We start from the raw sequence: 26,316 nt of genomic DNA on the forward strand, positions 1-26,316 counted from the left end.
CTAAAATACTTAGATTGGGAGATAAGCATTGGCTTAAGATCACTGTCTGAGCTCTTAGGGTAGGAGCTCTGCTTGCTTTTTTCCCCCGTGGTTGCTGTAAACAAAAACCATTAGCTTTAAAATGGATTTCAGAGGAATTTTGAAAAGCCATAAATACCATCAGTGAAATCTGCCAACATTGCCTTGAAAGGATGCTAGAAGAGTTGTTAAAACACCTAACTAAATAATGTGTGACTTGATATATATTAGTATTATTTTTTTGCACGTGTTCCTTGGCAAGTTACACATCTATCATGGACAGACCTCTCGGGCATTGCAGCAAAAGCAGAGTAGTAGTAACAACTAAACCATGCAACTAAGGGAACTGCACCCAAAGTGCTGTCCCTAAACTCACACTGGTTATGGTGTCCAGTCCTGCGGTACATGGGATTACCAAGCCTTGCTAAGTTTAAAGTACAGTAATCCTCTTTCGTGCAGTAACACGTGTAGATTCTTTATAACAGCTTAGATGGCAATTAGCAGGGGATTTCGGATTCATTGACTGGATACAAATATAGCATAGGGGAGGGAAAGACCTAGGCAGCAGTTCTCAAACTAGGGGTCACTAATGCAGTAAGGGTTGGAGCATTTATGGGGGTGAGGATGAGCCAGCAGAATTTTGCAGAGGGGTGAGTGTTACTAGCATCTGGGGTTGCAAACAGAGCTATTGTATCTTCTCAGAAATATATAAAAACTGTCTTGGATGGGAAATGTTTCTTTACAGTTTCATGGTTTCTCCAGCATTTTGTAACCATTGGTGTAAATCCTTTGGGGCTGATGCTCCAGCTGGCTGTGTCAGCGGTTCCTGTTCTGCTTTTGAAGTGTTAGGAGAATGTAGTTGTTAAATTAGCCTTATTAGTCTAGGGTATTATGATATGCCTTATGAGAACAGGCCTGGGGTGAAGTGAGAAAGAACGAAGTGAGCTGAGTTTGTTTTACCTGTAGAAATACTATCAGTGCAGTTAATGGAGAGTGAAAGATTTTACAAATTTTAATATTCAGCAGATCAATGTAATCACCAAACGAATTTTACTGCAAACGCATTGGCTCTTTTTGCTCACAGATTTTTCTGCATTTTAGTGATTCAACTGGTAATAATGAAATATTGCATCATATTTCTGGTCCCCGTGTCAGCTGGCAAAGTTGAGCCAACAGAGAACAATTTGCTGGTTTAGAGTTTAAGGGAGCAATAAAAATCCTTTTAACTTCTTTTTAGTGCTCGGGAGAAATTTTTTTCAGGTAAGAGCAAGATTCATACTGGCTCCAAATGCAAATTCAGATCCTAGAAATATAAGCTGAATTCACACCTTTATGACTTAGAATCTATGAGTTCAGCTATTAGTTTACATATTGGTTGCTGCATGCTCAATTTCTTGTCAGAAGAGCAAGGGGCTGGAGTATACAACCCTAAGTGAGAGTGGTTTTGAACAGTGGTTTAAATTAAAAATTAACCAACCAAACAAACCACAAAATCTCAGAAATTTATCTGAATCGACATTTTTTATTTTTATATATTTAGACATCAATAAGGGTTTGATTTTGGCTTGTAGTGAGCTTATAGGTTTGTTTACCATGAATGGGCTTTGTCAGTTTTTTTAAAATAAGCATTTGTTGAATGTATTAAAATATTCATTCTCTGTACTGCCTATAAGATACTAAGCAAGTTACAAACTCCAACATTTGTTAAATTCAATATATTGAACATTTTAAATTAAAATTAATTCTATTTTTTGTCGAGATTTTTATTTTTTAATGAATGTTTTATATCTCTTTTTGTGTAATCCCTGCATTAGTTTCTTCCTCTTCCTCCCTTTCAAAGCACTGAATAAATGATCTTCCTGCTTAAGCTGGTGTTTGATGAACTCTGAAGTCTTGTATGTTTTATGACAGTATTTTCCTCTGTGTCATTAGTAGCTTCCCTTGCTCTCATTAGCATCCCTGAAAAAGTACACCAAGAAATATTTCAATAAATTTAAGACTAAAACCAAAAGGGAGCTAACTAAGTCTATGCCAACACTTATTTTCTGCTTCTGCTGCCAAGATGAAAATCTAAGTGTGGGCAGTAAAACACACATTGAAACTTTACTTTTATGTCAAAATGGCAGGCCACGTGCTGTTAGTAAAGACTGTAGGCAGTGGGTCAGCGTTCAGGCAAATGGAGAAGTGCTGGATTTTGACACATCCCTTCCCAAATGAGATTTGACTGTTGGAGCTGTGGGGGCTGAGTTTTGGGCTGGGGCTTTGACAGGTCACAGTGGTAGGGCAGCAGCTTTCTCTTGTGGGTGCTGAGCTTGGCCTGATTTTGAGCCCCAGGCGTGCAGATGGACCTTCTCAGGTAGATCTGAAGGTGATGCCAGCTCTCAGTTTCTCACTGCAGAAGGCGTGTAAGCAGCTGTTTCTCCTCTCTTTCCTAAAACAAACATAAACACTATGCAAGCCATCCACAGAGTCGTGCAGAAAAGCACATCTCAGGTTGGGCTTTTTTCCTGTTAACGCTGTCTATATCAAGCAACAAATATGCAACATTTAACACTTTATTTTTGCAAGAAGACACAAAATCTGTAGTTCTTTGGTCAAAAGACCCATCTACGCCTTGATCTTCTTCTATTTATTATTCAGTTTTTATTCTGCTCAAAATTATTCTGTATTTTTAAGACCCAATTTCACAGATAGTTTCGAAACATCTGAAGTGGCATTTTTAGGTCATGAACTAGTTGTGGAATATTTTGACCTACTTCTGTAGATGAACCCAAAAATTTGAAAGGAAAATAAGTGTTTACTTAAATGTATCTTATTACTATCTATTTTGGAAGATATCATTTCTGTTTACAATCTGATAACTTTGTCAAATCTGGATTGAATATTAACAAGGGAGAAAAATGCAGAAATAAACTTCCTTTTTCTCGAACTTTTCAGCAGAAAAGGAGTTGAGTGCAAGGTGTCACTAGAATGCTGATACCTTCTCTATGCTGTTAAGTTATCATTTTGCATTTGTATCTCTGCCCCCACTTGCCATGTACATGGTGGCTGTGACTTGTTTGGGATTTATTTCTGGGGACTAGAAGGCACAGTAGTCTGTTGCCCTTACAAGACGTAATGGTATTATCTCATCCCTGATGAAATTCATAGCATTTCGTGTTGGAAACATCCACTTCCCATCACGACTGCCATGGTTCTCCTGTGATCACTTCTTTGCTTGTTTTAATCACAATTAGGCACTCTATTTTTTCTCACTGCCTTGTTTTTGACTGATTTTCTTAATTAATGCATCCAAGCTAGTAAACAAGTAGAGGGGAACAGAGCAAACTGTGGGGTAGTTATTTCTTTTGCTGCTGTGCTATTCTATTGTTTTCAGTTCCATGTTAACTCTGGCTCATATAATCTTTTTTCTTACTCCATATGACTCACAGGCTAAGCAGAGCAGATGGAGGAGTGATTTCAGACAGTGACCTCATTTCTGCAAATACTACTTCTCAAAAAGAGACAGCAATCAACCTGTGTCTTACAAAAAGAAAAAGGTTGCTTTTTTTTTTTCTTTTCCTTTTACTGTATTATAGACATGAACAATTTTGAAAAGATAAAAGGGCAAGGGGGAAAAGTCTGAGCTTTCAGCACTTACCAGTGTGTTCAGCCGTTTTGAGCCTTGTCAAAGACTCAAAGAGCACTGTCAAACCTTTGGGTTCAGCTACCTAGAAATCTCCTCTCATGCTATACTTTTAGTTCTTCTCTATGCAAAAAGTATTCAAAAGATTGTTTTATTATTGAAATAGCTTTACATTTCAACACATTAAATTTCTTTATAAGAGAGTTTCTACTCATTTGTGTATCTGAAGTTATTGAATTTGTTGCAGTATTCAGGTCTTAGCTGCAGACACTATTACTTCAGACAAATACATATAATAATGACTGTAAATCACTATCAAAAAGTATAAGTTCTCAAAAAAACACCCAGTGTCTGTAAGGAATAACTGTGCATATTTTTTCCTGTGGTCTTTATTGTCATTACTAGTCCAAGAAAAAACACAGCTGGATGAAACCTGTAGGTTAGAAATTTCTATAATTCTGGAAATATCTGACAATTTTCATTTTCTGTAAATAATAACCAATACATATATGCAGAGCAATGATAATCACAGAATAATACAAATCTGTAAGAGGAAAACAAGAATACAGTTTCAGCAGCACCCTGAGTTTGATCTTGACTCTAATAGTGTTTGCATCATTAAGTGGAGAGCGCTCCTATCATATCTTGGTGTAAAGCTGAATGTCATGAATACATCCTTAAAACTCACAATACTTTTGTATTTTCTTCAAATCTCAAACCTTATGAGTCAAGTTTTTATGAAAGAATCTTCCTTTTCAAAAGAGGAATATTAATATACTTGGAGGATTTAGAGCTAAGATATCCTGAAGCTTAAGAAAGGAAGTAAATAAACATCTGTACTTTTTAAGAATTTTTAAAATGTTAATATATATTAAATTAGTGTTTTGAGTTTTGGAAGAGGTACAACATCTAAAGTGTCATAATATGAATAAGCTGTAATAGAAAGGAGCAAATAATTTTAATTTATTTAAAGTAAATTTCTCTCCATGCTGTTACCTAAGGAAACAAATATTAGTGTATATTGTTCATAATTTGCTTAAAGAGCAGGTAGCATGGTAAAAGCAGTTAATTGCTGCATTATAATCACAAATATTTATACCAACATTTTTCAAATCATATTGTTTTATTCTTTAGATTAAAAATTCTAGAGGTTATGAAGTGATAGAAAGGATGACATTAGTGCTAATAAATTACCATAGATGAATCTGTAAGGAACAATTATCAGAAGGAGTAATTAGTACAAGACACTGACAGAAGAGCAGAGAGTTCTGGATTTCTGTTGAGATAATTGCCTCATTCAATAACACATGAACACATGTTATGTCTTGTGAGTTGACATTGTCTCTTTTTAGGGTAACTTTTGTCAATATTTGGAACTATATTATGACAGTTCATCTGTTCCAAGATTCAATCACAAGGGGGAACTTCTGAGGATATAGATTTTCTGGGTCTGCTCAGTTTGGACTTGATAATTTCAATGAGAAATTAGAATTCCTTTTGTTTTTCCTTTTACCACTGAAGATATTTCTCTCCATTTGATATCTTTGTATTTTTCTCTGTTAGAAGAACTTGTGGGTGGATGGTCATCCTGACCAAGAGAGGCCTTAATACACTGAAAGCCTGTGCTCCACTTCTAGCCAGGGTTGCGGGAAGGCACAGCCAAGATGAAGCTGAGAATTAAATAAACTTTCTTACTTTATGTTCTTGTACATGACCACAAACAGCTGACAGGACTGGTGCTTTGTGACTTTCTCCTATGTCCTGCCCTTCAAACATCTCACACAGACTGTAAGCCAGTGCCCTAGATCACCGGAGACCGATGCCAAGCCCTGCCGTGAGAGACTAGCATTGCCCAGGGCTGAATCTGCCAATCATCCTAAGCACACGTCTTTCCTAATTCCTGCTGAGGTTTAACTTGTACTGGATGTGGACTTTCTTACCCTCATGTTCTTTCCTTTGTGAGACTTTAATGTAGTTGTCCTTCATCGTAGGAAAAATGAGAGAAAAATAAGCTGTAGCTTCAACAATATACATCAAAGGAAACAGGAGGTGATATAAGACTTTATATACATTTCAGAACACATGTGATATGTTGGGTTTTGTGACCAGTAAGAAATTTTTATTTTTTGCAAGAAGTGAACTTCTATTCGAGGGGCACTGGGAAAATTGATGAGATATGAGCACAGTAGCTGTAGTTGCATACATAGTTCTGCAAGTATGTTTGCGAATGAATGTTCATCACGTGAACGGATTTTTCCATTACTTGATAATTGTTTAAACATTATAAATTATTGAAAGGTATTTTTTAGTGGAGGGGGATTGAAAGCACTTTTATAAGGTAGTTAGGAAAAAATCCCATAATATGTGTTATGTAAATACTGTGAAATCAAATTAGAGGAAAGAATATTGAAGAAGGAGGGGTGAAGGGAACATTAAGAAGTTCTTTTTCTCACAAAACAGTGAGAAATGTTGATGAACCCTAAAATGCTTCATCAACAATCTTCTTCCCTGTGTGAAACTTGCCCTGATTAGTTTAATTATACAAATATTAGTATTTACTTCATTTCTCTAAATCACAGTAATGATTGTACTGTCAGATTACAGAAAATATACTAAGCATCTTATAGGAAGTCCTTTTTAAACCCGTGCTATCAGCTCAGAATAGAAATGTATTATTCAGTGTAATATTTCTTCTTGAAAATGATTGTTGCAGTAAATTAAATGGAGATTCTACTCACATTCTAATATGCAGATGCTTCTTCCATGGTTCTATATTTTATTTGATGTTAAATGTGGTTTAAATTTTGTAAACAGAGAAGATCATTTTATGAATGTCGCAGTGTCAAAAACAGCTCTTGTACAAGCACTGACTAGCTGGATGTACTTCACAAACCCTTTACCTAATATCAAATCTGTACACAAGATTCTATGTCTGTTTGCATAACTACGGGACAAAGTAGTAGGGTCAACATTTGTATTAGAACCATGTAACGAGGAGATTATTTACCAACTAGAAGGGTTTTATCCACCTGTGGGGATTCATATATTGAAACATCTGCAGTCTTTCACCATAAAGACCAGGAGTAAGCTGGATGAATGAGGGAAATGCTGAGGCTGGCCACTAGGAAATGGAAAATCATGTTCCTGTGTTTCGTGCTGTGATGGTGTCAGATATGACAAGTGTAGGTATTATGAAAAGGTGGTAAACTGCCACCTGGACCACTTTGCTCACTCACCTAGTTGTCAGCTCCAGCAGAAATGTAATCTCATTTCTAATTTTTTTCCACTATTTTTCTCTATTACAATGGAGTTCTCAATGACTCTATTTGCTAAAAGGTTATTTTGGGCAGTAGTGGCTTTCAAACACATTTGCTGCCTACTGATGAACTTGAATGGCTTTCAAGTACATTTGCTGCTTACTGATGAACTAGCTCTGAGGCAGGGAACTTCCCCTCACTCGCTGAAGTGGGTGTATGCTTGCTAATGGAAGACTGAGTGGAGCTTCTAACTGTTTTCTCCTAGTGGACTTGATTTACAAGGACTCACCTATGGGCATAGAGAGGATGGCCAATAGATGTGACAGCCGTTTATTTATGTGCATGCCTCCATTCAATACTTATTTAGTATTTGTACTATTTAGCAAGTATTTGTACTTGCTAAAATATGTGTACTTGCTTATGCCAACAATAGAAGGTGAGGGCCTTCCTTTGGAAAGCTCTGGAGGTCAGAGTGTGACAAGGCAGCCTGCTCCTCACCTGCTCTGCTCCCTCTCCCTTGGGCTATCCTTATGGGCCTTATTTTGCTGGTTTGGTAAAACCACTTTCTAATCTACTAATTAGAGTTGTGTAAACTTATACACAGGATATTGCTAAGAACCAGACATTCCTTAACGTTCCTGTGACAAATAAAAATCACACTAGGGAAAAATTCCGCTTTATGGTCCCCAGGGCTTAAAATGAAATATTAACTGTAATGAAGGTTGATTTTTCTTCTGATTATTGAAATTTTTCACAACTTCCATCTACAAGGAACAAATTCACAGCACTTTTGACTACAAAAATAGCCTTTTGCATTGCAATGTCCCTTCCTTGGGACAGAGGGGATTAATAAGCTTTTTGTGAGTAATAAGTCTCTTTTATGCAGTAACACATGGATTCATAAAAGCTTACATCATAATTAGAGAGTCATTTGGATTCATTGACTGCATACAATTATGGTTTTCCCTTGTCTGATTTCTATGACCTATGCTTTAGATTGAACTTTACAATACACCTCCCACATTAAGCATCATTATAATTCCCGTTGACTACTGATTTATTTTCCATGGTATTTAAGAGATTTCTCAGGGGAATACTAAAAATTCTGTAAGTCAAAAATAGCACAGTGCAATAAAGTTTCCCCAAGATGTACTGTCTCAGGGGGCCCAAGTCCAGCAGAGATTAGACCTAAGTCTTTTATAAATCTGCCTCTACTTGTTATGTATCACTTCTCACCTCACAGGCATTTGAGATTGTTCCTCACTAAGCACAACAACTCTGCACAAAAACTCCTTCCATTTGGTTTTATCTTGAAGTCCTGGGAGAGTTTCCTGATTGATGGTAGCATGTTCAGCCAGTGGACATTAGTGGGTTGAATTATTGTTGCTAGTGCATTAGCTTTCAGAAAAGTTTAGGTTAACACTTACCTTTGGCTGTAATAATATTTCTTTTTATTGTAATACGTTCTTCTAACCTTGTGTTATTTCTATCAAATCTGAGATTAATGATACAATCTGCTTTTGTGTTCTGTTACTGCCTGAGCACAGCAAGTAGAAGCTATGACAAATATTGCTCTAAAAGACTCATGAGCAGTAGCTAAGTCTTATCAGCCTAGTTAGGGGGAGTACACATTGCATGGGGAATCTTATGAGTCATTTAAGAGAAGAGAGTTTTAAAAGTGCTCAAAAAACTTGGAGATTATTGACTCAATGAAGATATAAAATCCAACTCCATTTTTCATTATCATCCAGAGAACACATAGCTGCATTATAACTAAAGTTATATGTCACAAATGTACCAGTAGATACAGAATAATAGGACAATTCTAGTCACAGCAAGAGAAAAAAAATACAAAACTGAGGATATTAACACATCATTCCGTGCTGTTCTATGACTCATTTAAGACACCATGATACTTAATCACAATGAAATGCCATAAAGATACACTGCAAAAAGTTAAATAAGAGTTGGTTTTCAGTAGTTTTTCAGGTAGCTTTTACTGGAAGCAAAACCTTTGCATTGAAATACTTTTGCACATCCAATAAAATTCTTGAGTGTCAAGTACAAATTTCTTGTCTTATTTCTTGATTCCTTCTCAAAATTTCACTCTGTGTGCTCACAGTAGATCATCAGAATGGGGGTCTACAGTGGTAAGAAGGCTGAAGACAAGTGATGTGAATGTTTAATCTCTCTATAATCACCAGTTAATATACAGTCAAAATTATTTATAAAAGGCAGAAGCCTATCACTGAACACTGATATAAAATTCCCTTAGACTGTAAGACCAAAAGAGAGCACAAGAGGAAAACACCAATGAGATGGAGATGTCATGACAAGGACAAAACTTTTCCCATACATTAGGGAAAAAAAAATAGAATTCTGATTTCAAAGGAGCTTTCTCTGCACACAAGGCAATTAGTTCCTGCGATTTCAAAGATGGGAAGAGAATTTGTGTATTTATCATCACTTGCATAATCACTACAAGAAATGATCATGGAACTGGCTGAGAAACATAACGTACTTCATCTTTAAGGCAATGGCTGATGGTTTGGAGAGCAAGTATATTAATAGCGTTTTTAAAGCTATTTGAAAAGTTGAAGAAGAAGAGGGAATCTCCTTTCTGCTTCCATGAGAAACAATAGCAAAATAAATGTGTTAGGGGAACAATTTAAACTTTTTAAGAGCTGAATTAGCATTCCAATGGCATTTCTACACTTCAAATAATTTAGGTCTTATTGACTGTCACTGCACCTCCAGGATTCTCTTTTTTATATATTTAGTCCTTTAGGTAGATGGTTAACTTGGCACAAAACAAGAGAAGGTTTAAATTAATATCTTGGAAGGGTAGCTTGTATTAAATAAAATACTTAGTAGATAACTGTACTGGATTAACCCTGGCTGGATGCCAGGGTTACCCATTAAAGCCACTCTCTCACTCCCCTCTGCAACTGGACAGAGCTGAGATAAGGACAGGACAGATCACTTACCTATCACTGTCACAGGCAAAACAGACTCAAAGTGGGCATATTAATTAAATTTATTACTAGCAGAATCAGAGCAGGAGAATGAGAAGTAAAATAAATCTTAAAAATACCTTCCCCCCACCCCTCCCACCTTCCAAGTTCTACCTCCTCCCCTCCACAGCATTGCAGGCGGACAGGGAATGGGACAGGACAAGAAACAACCGTCAGTTGTTTCTGCAACTGCTCAGAGAGGAGTCCTTCTCCTGCTTCCCTGAGCTCTTTCTCATGGGAGACAGTCCTTCACGAACTTCTCCAGCATGAGTCCATCCCATGGGCAACGATTCCTCACAAACTTCTGCAACTGGGTTGCTTCTCCACGGGGTGCAATCCTGCAGGCACAGGCTGCTCCAGGATGGGTCCCCCACAGGGCCACAAGTCCTACCAGGAAAAACCTGCTCCGGCATGGACTCCTCTCTCCAGGGGTCAACAGCTCCCTCCTACATGGGAGGCTCCAGTATGGGCCTCCCATGGGGTCACAGCCTCCTTTGGGCATCCACATGCTCTGGCATGGGCTCCTGCATGGGCTGCAGGTGGATATCTGCACGCACATGGTCCTCCATGGGCTGCAGGGGCACAGCCTGGTTCACCATGGTCTTCACCATGGGCTGCAGGGGAACCTCAGCTCCAGGGCCTGGAGCACCTCCTTCCCCTCCTCCACTGACCCTGGCACCTGTAGAGCTGTTCAAATGTTCTCACTCCGCTGTTCTCTGGCTACAACTTTCATCTGCCCAACAACTTTTTTTTATCCCTTCTTAAGTATGTTATCACAGAGGCGTTACTATCATCCCTGATTGGTTTGGCCTTGGCCAGTGGCAGGTCCATCTGGAGCTGACTGGCTCTGCCAGACATGGGAGAAGTTTCCAGCAGCTTCTCACAGAAGCCTCCCCTATAGCCCCTCTGCTGTCAAAACCTGGCCACGCAAACCCAATACAATAACAGATCCCAGACGATAAACTAGAAACACATAGTAAAGAATCAAGGTAGAAGTCTTACAAATACATAAGGTTATGCTTGCACACATGGAGTCAGGCTCTTCTCGGCTCTGCCAAGCAACAGGACAAGAAGCAACAGGAAGAAACTGATGCATAGGAATTTCCACCTGAATACGAGGAAGAACTATTTAACTGCGTGAGTGACCATGCACTGCAACAAATTGCCTAGAGAGGTTGTGCTTCACAGGAGATATTCAAGAACTGTCTGGATGCAATCCTGGGCCACGTGCTGTAGGATAACCCTGCCTGAGCAGGGAGGTTGGAAAGGTGACCCACTGTGGTCCCTTCCAACTTGACCCATTCTGTGATTCTGAGATTTTCAGTGACTAAAGCAGCAAGTGTTTGCAAAACTGGGACCTTAACTACTTTCCATGGTCTAAGGAAGGTAAGGAAAACAAATTTCTCTTTGGGAAATTTGAAAGGAGGTTATGTTGTGAGAAGAAAACTGAAAACAGATCCATCTAGATGGATTTTTTTTCCTTAATTGGTAGAATTGTTCTGTATTAGAAACCACCATTTTGTCCATAAAATGTTAAGACCATTGATTGCTTTGAAAAATAAAGCAAAATAAATGAATAAGTATACAGAACTTCAAACTTCGAATTGTTTACTATACTCAGATAAAAAATCCCCAGGAGGGACTGGAACAGTTGTTGTCTGAAGGTTCAGTTCCCTCAGTTAATAAGAGCTTCTGGTGATTTGGTAGATATTTGGAGGAAAATAGATCTGGCAACAAGCCTGAAGATATTTCTTTAGCTTCAGGCTGTGAGAAATGTGGCACATCTATTTACAAAGGACAGAAGGAAAGGAAGACTGTTTAAAAAAAAAAAAAAAAAAGATAAACTAATGCTCCATTTTTATCATCTCTCAGCTTGAAATACAGTGAGGCACATAATGTCCCTGTAGCTACAGCAGGCTTCCTCATAAATACTGGTGACGTGCTGAATGCTTTACGAAAAGGAATGGAAGTCATTAGACTTCTCATTAATGGCCTAGCTCTTGGGTAAGTGTCCTAACAACTGCCAAAGCATGAAAAGACACCCTGGCAACTGCTGATCAGCGAAAAAAGATTTCTTCCGCCCTTGCTATTTCCATTGGATCTTTTATTTAAAAACAGAGAGGAGCTTGAACTGTAAGATGTGAACCATGTTGTGAAGGATGAAAGACCTAAGTAAGTATATTAAGCAAGGCCTTCTGAAAGCTTCTTTGCTGATACTCTTCCATTCTTGTTCAGTATGGTGCCTTTTGTCTTAAGTACGTGTACAGACCTATGTGTACAGAAACTGTAAAGTATGAAAACCAAAATGCTTTAAAAAGTATTTTTATGATCTTTGGTTTAAGTACTTTTTTTTCTGATGTCTGTGACAGATGGTAAAACTGAGATAATGCCACAACTGTGTGAGGCAGAAGTAAATGTAGACCTAAAATGACTGAAAGAGCTTGCAAAGATTAATTACAGTAGAGGGATATGCATGCCATAGCTGGCACAGTCTCTCTATATCATACGTAAGTATATTTGATTATATAAGTTCAAAAATAGCTTTTGTGCAGTGACTCAGATGCCTTTTTATTTTTGATATGCATTAACTTTCATGAATTCCTTTGATGCAAACCAAACTCTTACATTCTCTGCATCATCATTATGACTGCTGTGGATATTTTGTGGTAAAATCGAGAAAGAGAATATGCTGCCCCAGCTGCACTTTGACAAACTGTATCATTCTTTCTGTGCCACATCCATGCCACAGCAGGGTAAAAAAGCAGTACATTTTAACATGAAACAGGGTCACCATTCTCCCACCTACTGCATCAGAAGAACAGGTAGGTTGCCTAGGAGAAGACTGTGGGTACAAAACATTCTGTGTTAATGAAGGGTATGAATTTGTAATAAATCAGATGTTCTAGGATTACTATTTAGTCATGTTCTGCCTCCTATATGTAATGTAACTTATTCATTAGGAAGGAGGGACTGACACATAAATTTGTATTTATCATAGGGTAATAGCACGGACATTGGAAGCAATTTTAGAATAGATTTTGGGAAAGCAAAAGAAATACCATCGTTTAACAATTAATAGCTTTCTATTTGGAAGGAAAACATCTATTTTGAAGATAGCAGGTACTGAAACACAAAGAACAGCTTGAAGAAGCAAGAGGGCATAGTATCTTTTGGACTAGCCAGGATTTTAACTTTGAAATGCAGGTCCCTTGCTCGAAGTTTCTGTATTACCTTTGCCCCTGTGTGGTCAGCTTTTTCTTTTCTTTACCTCTAGGAAATGGGCCAGAGGGTGCCTTTATCTAAATTACAGTGAAAGCACCTCGTGGAGATAAAAATTATCTGCTTCTGCTTGGCCAGGACACTTTTGCCTTGGCCAAACACCACTACATAGCTGGAGAATATGCATCTGACATTTCAGGGCCTCTGCTTTTGAGTGAGGAATGGGAAAAAGAGGTTGTACTACTCTATGAACTGCAGGTCTAAAAACTCACAAGAGAAAATGGAACCACTTTCCAAGATCTAGCCTAGTGGTACAATTTTTGAGCTATGCAAACATCTGCTCTTGCCCCATATTCTGCTCAGTTGGATGCTGTTCTGCTGATCAGGCGTTCAAAGTAGGTAATGTCAGTCCCCTTACAGGTAGAAGCCAGAACTTTAGTAAGCTGCACCTTTTTTTTTCTTCTGCTATTGTTAACAAAATGCAAGGCTTGGAGTCAGTGATATTTTTGGAGTGGGATGAGGGAAAAAATAGTAAAATTATAGAGATGTAGAAAGACCACTTTACAGTCACTTTTCAGCATAGTACCTGCATGCCTGCATGGGAAGTTTCTTTTGTTCTTCCTATACATGTGATACCTTTCACGTTATTTTGTTTCCTAAAAGAGAAAACATTATTTGTAGCTTGATGCATCAGAAATCAGCAAAACCTCTTTTTCTTCCATTTAGAAGATTAATTACTGGTTTTGTTGAAACTTGTAAAAATTGCACTAAACCGCACTAAACTGATCTGCTTTATACAAAATTCCATTATATGTTTTAGTGCTAATAGGCTTTATTTACCTCAAAGTTGAATGATGCACACCCTCTGGCATAAAATTCTTCTATTTTCTTCAGCTTTTCTTTGCTTGCTACACCGTAGCAAGACAGTACAGATAGTACAGAAAGAAGCAAATGTGTTTCTTGTTTTTCAGGCTGATCGGTAAAGACCCTTACCTTGGCTATTGTAGGCATGCAGATATTTTAGCATAAACATGGTTGCCAAACAAGGACACAGGAAGCACATTAAATATAACTCCATTTTGTTATTAAAGGAAAAGCATTGTTGACTCAGGGAACAGAGATCTATTTAGTATTCCCCTATAATGCTGCACCGTATACATCCTAAGGATGGTTTGTTATCAGGGTTAACTCCTACCAGAATCACACAATGGTTGAGTCTGAAAGGTACCTCCAGAGGCCACCTACTCCAACACCCCTCCTCAAAGCAGAGTCAGCTAGAGCAGATTGCTCAGGACCATGTCCACCTGTATTTTGAATATCTCCAGAGACAGACTCCACAGCCTGTCTAGATAACCTGTTCTCGTGTTCAACCATCCTTACAATAAAAAAGTGGGTTTTTTTCTTATGTTTAAACAAAACTTCCTGTATTTCAGTCTGTGCCCATTGACTCCTGTCCTCTCAGTGGGCACCACTGAGAAGAGTCTGCATCCATCTTCTGCAGCTCCCCATTCTGGTATTGATACACACTAAGAACCCTCTAAGCCTTCTCTTCTCCAGGCTTAACAGACTCCTCTCTCCCAGCCTCTTCTCCTACGTCAGGTACCTCCATCTCTTAGTCACCTTCATAGCCCTTTCTTGGACTCACTCCAATATGTCCATGTCTCTCTTCTTCTGGAGAGTCTAGAACTAAAGTTGACCCTGTGTCATGTGCACCACATAGACTCATAGAATTGTAGAATCAGCCATGTTGAAAAGGACCTCTGAGATCATAAGTCCAACCCTTGATCCAACACTGCCGTGGTTACTAGACCATGGCACTAAGTGCCACATCCAGTCTCATCCTAAAAACCTCCAGGGATGGAGAATCCACCACTTCCCTGGGCAGCCCATTCCAATGCCTGATTACCCTCTCTGTAAAGAATTTCTTCCTAATATCCAACCTAAACCTCCCTTGGCAGAGCTTAAGATAACTTAAGATAACTTCCTAAATTTTACATTCCTTTAAATCAACCAGACAAGCTTTCTCTTTGTCTGTCAGAGCGAGATTTTCTGAGGAGCAATCAGCTCTTCCTTTCCCAGTAGGATCTCATATTGATATTGCTGACTGGAATCTGAATCAGAATGCAAAATCTATCTGAAGCAAAATAGGACCTTTGACAATGGCTACAAAAATAGCAGGTTCTTCTGGTCTGGAAGCTGGGAGATATAATAGTGAAAGATTGGTCTGAAAAACAATAAGGGAAAACTTGAAATGTTGCCTTAAATCATTGCTCATCAGAAATCAAGTTTTAGGAAAATAAATAGAACAGGGTGGACTAGACAGAACAGATAATTTTGATATACCAGAATCATTTTACTGAACAGTGATGATGGAAGTGAGTCATTTTACTCACTATGACTCAAAGACGTTTCAGATAAAATCAAGGTCTGTAATCTCTCCGCCTAGAATAAATTATATTTGAATGGCAATAGGAAGACAAATGTTATTTATAAAAATGAGTGAAATCAGTTAGTATGCTGATTGGGTAGTAAAAAAAAATCAAATATGGAGATTAACCTCTACAAATTTACACAGTTTAGGAAAAATATCTTTCAGTTTAGTTCTATGTAACTCTACATACCAACACTACAAGCTACAGATATCATAGGTCTCTTTACCTTCTGCCTTGTACCTGTAAAAGAAATTTACATGTCTCAGTGATGCATGCTAGCCTACTACTAAAATAGGAAATCAGTTTTTACTCATTTTCCATTGAGTGAGTTGAAGAATACAGCCAACCTCCTTGCACATGGAGGTACCCATAGATTCACATTGCAGGAATTTTTGAGTAGAAAAAAATATCATAGACTAGAATTGTATTTTCCCAGTAAAGTGAAAAAAATATTGCACAGATCTACAGTATTTTCCTCTTAGTACTGTGCTGGTAGTAATGTGTGCCATTACCCTGAGGTTATTTCTAGCACCTCAATGAGATTCTTGCCACTTGATTTTAATATTGGAAGGAGCGATATGATTTTAAAAGAATTGTGCCTGGATGCAGTGTCTCATTTACTCATTGTTGTCCCTGCTTTTTTCCCAAAGTAAAGAAGAAAGGGAGACAGACATATTCTTTCAGTTTTTTCTCCAGTTCCTTGCTTTGTCCCCTCTCTCTCCTCCTCTTTTCTTGGAAAGATTCCTTTTTTTTTTTTTTTTCAGAGAAAAGGAACCCACTGATGAGATCCAAACGTAGCAAGCTGGTCCCAAATTCTATTTCCCTACTAGAATGAATGGGAAGAAAACTTCCAGTAAGAAAATATGGTGGCATTCTCTTTCTCTCATTTTTCCCACACCGAAGTGTCCCATGGGAATGTGATTGTGCCCAAATCCCCTTTTACATATGGGCAACACCATCCATGTTTATCAGTTTGGGTTATAGTCCAGAGCAGATAATTTGGTACTAATCTTCAAATTATGTATATTAAATATGGAAGTGTACAACTTTAAGGTACTTAATGAAATATCAACATTTATTCTTGAACATCTATGTCTGAAATGATGAAAAAAATCCTCAATTAAATCAAAACAAAAATGCAAACTAAATCCGGTTGTGCTCATTATGCACAATATCCCCCCAGACCACAATGAAAATTCTGCCTCTAGCTGTAACTATCCAGGGATCAGAGTAAAACTGCTATTGCAGGTGTTACTTCCACCAAAGCCTCCTTGTCTCCAGTAATAGATTTCAGGATTTTTTTTTCCTCCTACCCTATGTGACTAATCATATTTACCTATATAAATGCTGAAACAATACTTTTGTTCTTTTGCTGTTCTTCATTACAGGGTGAAAGGCACTGTGCATGGATCAGTCTTTAAGGACTATTAGCCTAAAAAGGCATATATTATATCGGAGTAAGAACCTTTCCGCTGTATAAACAGTACAATTATTGCTTTCAGAAAAAGGGGGATCCAAGAAGTAAACCTTAAAACTAACTCTTTAAATCCAATCTTATCTCATTTGTGTCATTGCTGTTCATTCATCCATACCATCTCATGCTTCGGAAGATGGTGTGATTTTCTCTCTTGTTTTTTCTTTTTTGTTTTGTTGGAGTTTTGATTTTTGTTGGTTTGTTTTTTTTTTTAACTTTTTTGCAAAAATTTGATAGAGTTGCTGTGATAGCATGGTCTTAGAACACACTAGGTCTTGACATTTCTCATAAAGACGATCCTGTAGTCCCTGTATAGTTGTTCCAAAAGGATTGCTTGTAGATGAATTCTGTTGCTCTCCACCTTAAATGGGACTGACTCTGTAATGAAGTGGTAAATTTTGCCTACAAAGACTTACACAGAAGTTTTTTAGTTTAGAATGATTCAATTTACAAGTTCTTACTTTGGCAATATGATTCCATTTTGATTGAAATAATTCAAATAAAGGTACTTGATGTTACTATTTAAGCAGATGTGAATTATTAAATCATGCATATGCTACAAAAATTTTTGATAAAACACCGTGAGAAGTATCCTTATTTTCATGCAGATAATTACTCGGTAAAAATTGTGAAAGTCAATTAGTTTTGATCATTGAAGCACTTCTGTTTTTATTTAAAAAATCTATATTTTTCTGGAGGCTAAATGTCATGCAGTATAAAATAATCTTTATCAAAGAGAATGTTTGGGAGTTTCCCTGTAATATCCAGAATGACTTGCTGTGTTAGACTCAGGACTGGAAAATTATACTGCTCTTACTATAAAGAATAATTTACCACTAGAATCACCATATACTGCAAAAACGTCTGCTTTGCCAAGATATCATCATTAAACTTCTACTCACATTCCTGAAAAGTCTCACAAGAGTTTAGGAAGTTTGCAAGGATGCCTAGCATACAGTCATGAAATACAGCAGCAGTGAAGTGAGAATGCAATGTCCTAACTGCAGAAGTCCATATTCTGTTTGACCGTATAACTCTGGTCCAGCTTCTGTTGTTCCAAGTACTTTGTGTCTATGTGATCACTGCATTTCCCAGTTCCGATCAGCAAGGATTAATTTACTGCCTTCTGAGTACTGTTCAGAGTCTGTGGTGAGAGTTAATAGAAAAGTGAGTCAGATTGATTGGCAAGTGCTCTCAATCAAACTGCAACTAATCTCCTGAATTTCCTTAACAGAGAGAAGTAGGAGAGGAAGCCAAGCCTGTGGCATCAGCATTAAGCCATGTATGTGCTAGGGCAGGTCCAGTCCCTCTACCATCCCTTTTACAGTGCTCCTGCATTCACGTGAAGGAGAGCACCCTGGTTCCTTGGGCTAAAGAAGCCGGTCAGACGTGGGGTGCAGCCAGAACGGGAGGCTCCCTGACCAGCACTGCCCTGAGTTGATCAGCTGCAGGGCTGCTCAGAGGGATCCAGAACAGCCCTGACTGCATAGTTTGCTTTGCCCACTATTCTCTCTTTTCCTTCTCACACATAATCAGCTAATTTTACTCTTTCCCCCGCTAGCCCTGGGTTTGCTGATTTTATGCCCTATTTGTTAGTTTTGGCTTGGTGAGAACTCCTGCTAAGCCAACACTCCTTTTCACTATACTTCAATGATATTCACCCAAAGGCAGTTTCTCATACTTGCCTTACACTTAGGTGTATTGGTCCCAATATTGGTCCCAAATTCACTATTGTCTTAATAGTTTTAGACCGCTTTGGGTTTTGCCAACTACTTCTTTGATTTTGTGCAGTGTTCAGCAGACTCACAGATTTTTTCCTTGGAAGTTCGACCTCAGATGAGGGTTTCCTATCTGCCTGTATACCTGAACTGAGTGATCAGATTTTGATTATGGATAATTAATTGTGTACAAACCCACGATAAGTGTTCAACCTAATGAAACCTTGTGTTTTATTATCTGCTTGTTTGCTCATGCCTGTGTATTGTACTGTATCGGTGACACTGTGATAGTGATTGTAGACTGGCAACCTGGACAGGTGAAGAAAATTTTGATCTCAGAACTACAGAAGAGTTCATGCAGGTGTCCTGTCATTGAAAGGAAGTAGGTATTTCTCCTTTGGTCCACGGCTCTTGTTGTCTTCTCTGTCTCTCTTTGCTCATGCACATACCTGGCACATGTACACACCTGGTTGTTAAAAGATTGCTGAATTCAGAGCAATTAGGAACTGAGGGAAATAGTTACTGCTGCAATGGTGGAAGGGTCTGTTGAATTTCAGGAATTTTATAAACCTAGGACACTGTGAACTTATCTTTCTTTAAGCTCTTTGTTCATCCTGTATGGATGCAACCTGAATGTTGTAATTACAGTAGTAAATCAACCCAAAGACCCACCCAGTTAACCACTTTCTGTATCTAAGTTTCAAAATAAAAGGTATTTCAGAGAAATGTACTGAATGAGATGAATGTCCCCAAGTGTCTTAAGATCTCTCTAAGCTTTAAACACAAAGGTCTGTTTCCACCCTACGGATGACCCCTTCTACATGGTCCCAGCTGGTAGACCACTTTCTGCTGCTTCACATCCCTCAGGAATGGGGAACACTAGAGCTGAAAGCGGTATCCTGGGAACCAGCCAGTGCATTACCAGAACATTTTCTTTCTTTCTCTCAATTGGCATCTATGAACAAAATGGTAAGTTTGGTATTGCAGCCAGTCTTTCCATGGCACATGTCACAGACCTTTAACTAAAATTTCTCCTAAGTAATGTCTTTGAGATTTGCCATACTCTTCATGTTTGTCTTTGAACTTGTAGTTACTTCATTAGAGTCCTGAGTTGTTTTGGTATCTATTTTGCAGAGTACTTTTATCCAGGATGTATTTGTACATTAACTAAACCATCCACAGCAACACCTTTCCCCCACTACTAGCTGGAAAAGCTAGAAGATAAAATTAGACCTGACTGAAAAAGCTGATGCATTATTGTTTGGATGCCTTTGAGAAGCTGTGATAGAATTTTCCCCTGCTGTGGTCTGTCCTATTTCTAATCATTATTCTTCAATGCTTTGAGCACCGATTACTGCTACTTTGCCTTTGCAGGAATGGATGCATTTGAGAGAGCTGAGTTGAGGATATCTTAACTGTATACGCTGTGTTTTGCTGCTGCCTACCATCGTAGAAGCGAGTATAGCGGCACAGCTTAACCCAGTGTTTTGGTTCTCACTGAGGTCATTCTTTTCAACCATGTCAGGTCATCTGCAATGGACCCTTAGGACAGGGAGGGAGCACTTTTTACAGAAATGTTACATTTCCCAAGACTACAGCAACAGGTAAAGGCTTTTGTTCCTAAGGACTTGATTTGTATCAAAAGTCTTTGTGCAACTTTCTGAGAATTTAAAGGAAAAATCCACTTCAACAAAATTCAGTCCCTCATTAGCACAATGAAGAGTTGTTTGCACAAACATTTGATCTTATCACAAGCACTGACAAAGTGGATTAAAAAGTAAACCAAGCCTTCTCAGTGGGTATCTCCAGACATGACTGTCAAAGAAGTTGATATCCTCAGAAGTGCAGTAAGCACCCCAAAGGATACAGTGAGTAAAGAGGTAAATTGGACTTGTTTGGAAAAAATCTGTTTCTGGAAGGAACAATTTTTCTCATCACATAAATTTCTCATATCACTAGAGAGCTGGCAGACTAACTTTTCTTTACATAAATAAGGTAATACTGCTCCATTTGACAGGGTTTAGACGTTGTGATATGACCAGATGTGGAATTTCATGTTGGGATAGCCACAAACAAACTCACACAAGTACAGCTTTTGCTTATAAGGAAAAAAACACGGAGCAAGAGCCCACTAATTTTAATAGAAAGGTAATTAATTCAAGCCTTAATTAAAAATTAGCCTGCTTTAAGGCCTACTGAAAATTACTGCAAACCATGATTCAGCTTAATTTTGGCATAGCAACATCACACACTCACTTGATACAAACAGGTTTCAGACTGAAGCAAGTGGGAGTCTTCCCCTGGGCTGGTAGTGAATTCTTGTTCTAGCAACTGGATTACTTCACATCCTAAACTTGTAGTTTTGCTTCACCTAAGTACCACTAATAAGTGTTCAAGGTCAGGTTGGCTGTGTGACCTGATCTAATGGGTGGCATTCCTGCCCATGGAGGGGGAGTTGGATCTAAACGATCTTTAAGGTCCCTTCCAACTCAAACCATTCTATGCTTCTTTAATATAATATATATTCTATAATCTATAGTTCAAACCCTCAACCTCTGAATCACATAATCTTTCAGTCTTGGGTTACAGTTGCCTAAATTGATTTGCTTTTGTCTAATAATAAGAGTGCTCAGCTCGGGGTCTGTGATAATCCAGGGGCAGACATGACTGTTGATGGCTTTTTTGTAATGTTTAAAAGATTCAACAGAGCGTACTGAGAGAAGACAGGACTGTCTCCCACATGTAACCTACCACTGAACTACTCTAAAATTGAGTGCCTTTCTGTGTCTATGTTTGGAGCTACGGAGTGTCTTACTGTGTTTTTAGTTTAAAATAAAAATGACAAAAATGTTCCTTGAAATGTTTTGATGGTGTCCTAATAGGAAAAGGATTTTTAAAAAAAGCTTTGAGGATTTTGCAAAGATTTCTCTAACTGAAGTATTCTGTATTTTCTTGCATGCTGTTTATCAGGAATACAAATTTGGTTTGGTTTTGGGTTTTTTTAAGAGAAAGAATGATGTGAACAGTTTAAATCTTCAGGATCTATGTGCCTCAAGGAATTTTGCTTAAAAACAGAAGTACCATGGTAATCTGCAGATGTAAAGCCTAAAGCCACACAAATGCAACAAATAATTATTACCTGGGCAATCTTATGCTTTTCAGTAGCAGATAGCTTTGGATTGTTGTTTTTTTTTCCTTATCAAATAGTAAATTCACAATTACTTGCAGTTCTAAAGAGATTGTGTGGGTAAATACTTTCTACCAAAAAAGTGAAACAAGGAGTATTCAAAAATGTTAAAATATTCTAGTAGCTGAACACTCAAAATATTTTTGACATTTTTTAAAAGAAATAGTTCATCTTCTCACGTTGAAATGGCCTTTTCTTTTTGAAATAAGTAACTGATAAAGAGTGGGAGTCAAGGAAAAAGGTTAGGTAACCCAGAGACAAAACCAAATGCTTGTCTTCCAACAAACTCTAAACTTTAAGTTGACCTGCATTACTATTTCTTCCTTGTGTGGTTTTCATTTTCCATGAAACCTCTTTTTCTTCTCCTCTTCTCTGACCTCTCTCCAAATTCAACCAAACAAAAAAGGTCTCTTGGCAATCAAGCAGATTGCTTTACCATGGATACAAAACAAGAAATCAGATGAATAACTCCATGAGCATTTTCCAGGCTTAGTCAATTCTGAGTTCTGTTCAAGGGGGAAATGAATGATTTGGAGGGCATAGGACTGGAGCAAAAGAAATATTTTGTTCCAGTTTTAAACTACCTTTACACAAAGTTTCACGGAATCCTAATTCTTCTTGAGATAACTCCTTTCCCTTTCCCTTTCCTATTGCCCGGTCTGGGTCAGACCAAACCCTGAAGTGAAAACAGGGCAGGTTGTGCTTCATATGACCCCTTAGGGTGTCCTTTGCCTGTTTCTGGGGTACGTTAATGGCTTTTGAAAGCGTTATTCTTGTTGAATGCTCCAGCACTAATTTAAAATTATGTTAAATTGAACCTGAAATATGTTTCCAGTTCTGCCATCCCCACACAGCTTGCCTTCCCCTTGGCTTCAGCATTTCACTGCATTATATGTATGTTGGCTTGTGCCTGAGACTTAGCAAGTGGACTGCAAAGGTCTTTCAAAATGTTTCAATGCTGAAAGCTTTATCACGGGCTTCCAAACAATTTTCTTTATAGTTTCAATAAATAAAAGGATCATCACGAAGTGAACTTAATAAAGGAAAATAGCAAATGGTACTAATACGTTGCATGATGATTTTTTTATTTTGTGAATGTATAGTGAGTGATTATAGTTATTTACATACTGTATCATATTTAAAACTTATTTGCTTGTTTTCATGTGTCTTGTTTTTATGCATTTGAGTTATATATGAAAATTAGAATATGTATATTGGCAGTACATACATGATTACACATCTTACTGGTCTAAATATCTACTAAAGTGGATTAAATTTATATCTTAAGCATTTACATATTTATGTAGTCAGTAAATTAAAATATAGTGACCAAATAACTCAACTGAGCTATACAATAAGTCTGATAGATAATTAAGGCAAAGGACAACTTGAATTCAGTCTTTTTGATTAGAGAAAAAAACACTGCCACAAAGTAATTTGTCACATAGTGACACACAAAGAAGGAATTACAGGAAATAAATATCTGTTGCCAAAAAAATACCATAAACAGAACACATTTTAACTCTACTGATTCTTCCCTTGTCTCTGCTGGTATTTTATTAAGGGGTACATGACTGTGGTTTAGGAGATATATATCATCAGCTGAGTTACTGGAGCATTGGCATACATACCTACTATATCTTTAAGTTTAGTTTTAGTAATGAGGATAATAATTAGAAGAGAAAATGTAGCAGTAGAACCTTTATTAGCCTAATTAGTAGTCAGAACAGGTACCTAAGTTTTCTGGCAAGCTTGACATACTTGCACTACAGCCTGACTGGCCTGTGTTCACTTGTCAGTAGCTCGATCAGGGACAATATAGATATAAGTGTCTGTTTGCTTATGTTGTGACTGCATTGCACACCCAGGGAGGATCATTTTGGAGGCAAATCTTGCAACATTTATAAACCCACTTAAAATTAGATGCTTTATCTTACAAATATATTCCATAATGATGCTATACCAGATTTTAAAATCATTGTGATCTGTCGGCAAGGACTGCATTCAAGCTATGACTCTCACAAAAACATGGTGGCTAGAACTCATTTTACAGCACAGAAAAAATCTGGTCTATAGATTAATATGACAAGACACCTATTGTCACAAATTGGACCTGATGAACTTTATCCTAGAAGACCCTCAGAGCACCTTCAGAACCGTTAAGGTGTAAAGTAGGCATGATACATGAGATTAACTACATACATATACAGATAAGAAACTTTCGTTTTATTTTAAGTAGCTAATCTAGTAAATTGTAGGTCAAACATCTAAACTCCGATCCCATGAAAAAACAACTCAAAAGAATGATGGTATCAAATATTTGTGAGCATCTACAAGATAAGAAAATGATCAGTAGCAGCCAACTGGATTCAGATTAGCAAATCAGATAAATCTGAATTCCTTCTTTCCTTCCTGACCTCGTGTTCTGTTCTGTATCTTTGCACTAGTAAGGCTCCTAACAGAGTCTCCTGTGATATTCTCAGAAGTGTGATCAGCAGGTCGAGGGAGGTGATCCTTTCCTCCACCTCTACTCTGCTAAGGTGAGACCTCACCTGGAGTACTGCATCCAGCCCTGGGATCATGAACATATGAATATAGTGTATATAGTGGGGCAAATCCAGAGGAGAGTATCAGAGGGCTGGAGAACCTCTTCTATGAAGACAGGCTGAGAGAGGTGGGATTGTTCAGCCCTGAGAAGAGACGGCTCCAGAGAGACCTTTTATTATAAGCCTTTTAGTATGTGAAGGGGGCCTACAAGAGAGCTGGAGAGAGACTTCTTTATAAGGGCATGTAGCAATAGGACAAGGAGCAATGACTTTAAATTGAAAGAGGAGAGATTTAGATTATATATTGGGAAGAAATTCTTTACTTTGAAAGTGGTGAAACACTGGAACTGGTTGCCCAGAGAAGCTGTGAATCTCCCATCCCTGGAAGTGTTCAAGGCCAGATTGGAGGGGGCTTTGAGCAACCTGGTCTAGTGGAAGGTGTACCTGCCCATGGCAGGGGGTTTGGAACAGGATGATCTTTCAGGTCCCTTCCACCTCAAATCATTCTAAGATTTCATGAAGATGAAGAAATACAATTTGCAGTGAAGAAGCGATTAACAGTAAGTGATAACAGTACCTGAAGAACAGATATCAGTGTGTTCACGGTCAAACTGGAAGGAAGCATCTAACCAAACTCAGTAGACACGTTTCACAGGTTAGGTCTTTTATGTTCAGTGCTTTTACTAATGACATAGGCGATGAAAGCTACCAACAATCTAAATTTGGAAAGTTAGAGCATATTTTACAATTCATAATGATATTTGGTTATATATCATGATATATATACATATATAAAATAATATGGTCATACATATCATATATATATAAAGATATATGATTTGAACAAAAATCTTTTGACATTGAAATAAAACCTCAGTGAAAGAGGTAGGACTATTCAGGTTCACAAGAACAGATGTGAAACAACTAGGTAGGTAGTTGTTCTGAAGAAAGGCTCTGGGAACTGCTGTAGATCACAAGCCAAATGAACCTTTTAATGCCATGCATGTACACAGAAGATCATTGTACTTGAATATGTCAGCCAGGCTATTGGAAATATTCTTTAGCAATAATTCTCACTGGTTAGACCTAACCCCATTTGATGTTTCAAGAGGCACCTCAGGAAGATGTAGACCCATTGAAGTGCACTAAGAAAAACAACAATTCTTTGCCTAGAGGTCTACAAGGTTTTATTTATGGGAGAAGCTGTTTTGTTTTTTTCAGCTCTTTTAGTAAACAGAAATAGAATCTAAGGGGCATGTCACAACAGGCTTACAATATGAAAAGGCTATTGCAAAGAGAAGGGAATAATCTATTATTTATGCTCAAAATGGGTAGAGACCAGATGTAATAGCTTTAAGCTTCAGCAAGAAAGATCCATGTTAAATGTGAGGAAAGCTTTTCACTTGTTAAGTAAGGCAGTGAAAGAGACTGTGCAGGGTTTCCATCACTGCAGGTTTATGAGAGAAGGTAATGAGGTAATTGGAGATGGCTGATGCTTTCTCAGGGACTGAGAATGAACAAAGTGATCTCTCAAGGGCCATTCCATCTTTATAAAGGCCCTGTATTTTTTTTTTTTACAAGCCTTTGAGTATTCCTCATTTTGTTTTTCCAAGGCAAGGAAAAACTAGCATTTCATGTAAAACTAGCATTTCATAATACTACAGAATGGGTTGTGTTGAAAGGGACCTTAGAGATCACCTGGTTCCAATCCCCTCATCGTGGACAGGGACATCTTCCATTAAATCAGGTTGCTGAAAGCCCCATCCAACTTGGACTTGAACACTTCCAGCGATGGGGCATCCACATTTTCAGTTTATGGGTTTGTT

General features: G+C 38.0%; 1 long non-coding RNA gene across 1 annotated transcript; it reads right to left on the bottom strand.

Annotated features, from left to right (window-relative positions):
• Positions 1–2,097: 2,097 nt before the first annotated feature.
• LOC120323432 lies at positions 2,098–14,766 on the bottom strand. Its single transcript, XR_005563849.1, has 3 exons — positions 14,737–14,766; positions 13,720–13,789; positions 2,098–2,449 (listed from the first exon to the last, which is right to left on the bottom strand). It is a non-coding gene; the product is annotated as an uncharacterized LOC120323432 (long non-coding RNA).
• Positions 14,767–26,316: the final 11,550 nt, after the last annotated feature.

This window comes from Pipra filicauda, unplaced genomic scaffold (genome assembly GCF_003945595.2).
Source record: "Pipra filicauda isolate LSUMZ 115617 unplaced genomic scaffold, ASM394559v2 scaffold260_size1094732_pilon, whole genome shotgun sequence".
Taxonomy (NCBI): domain Eukaryota; kingdom Metazoa; phylum Chordata; class Aves; order Passeriformes; family Pipridae; genus Pipra; species Pipra filicauda.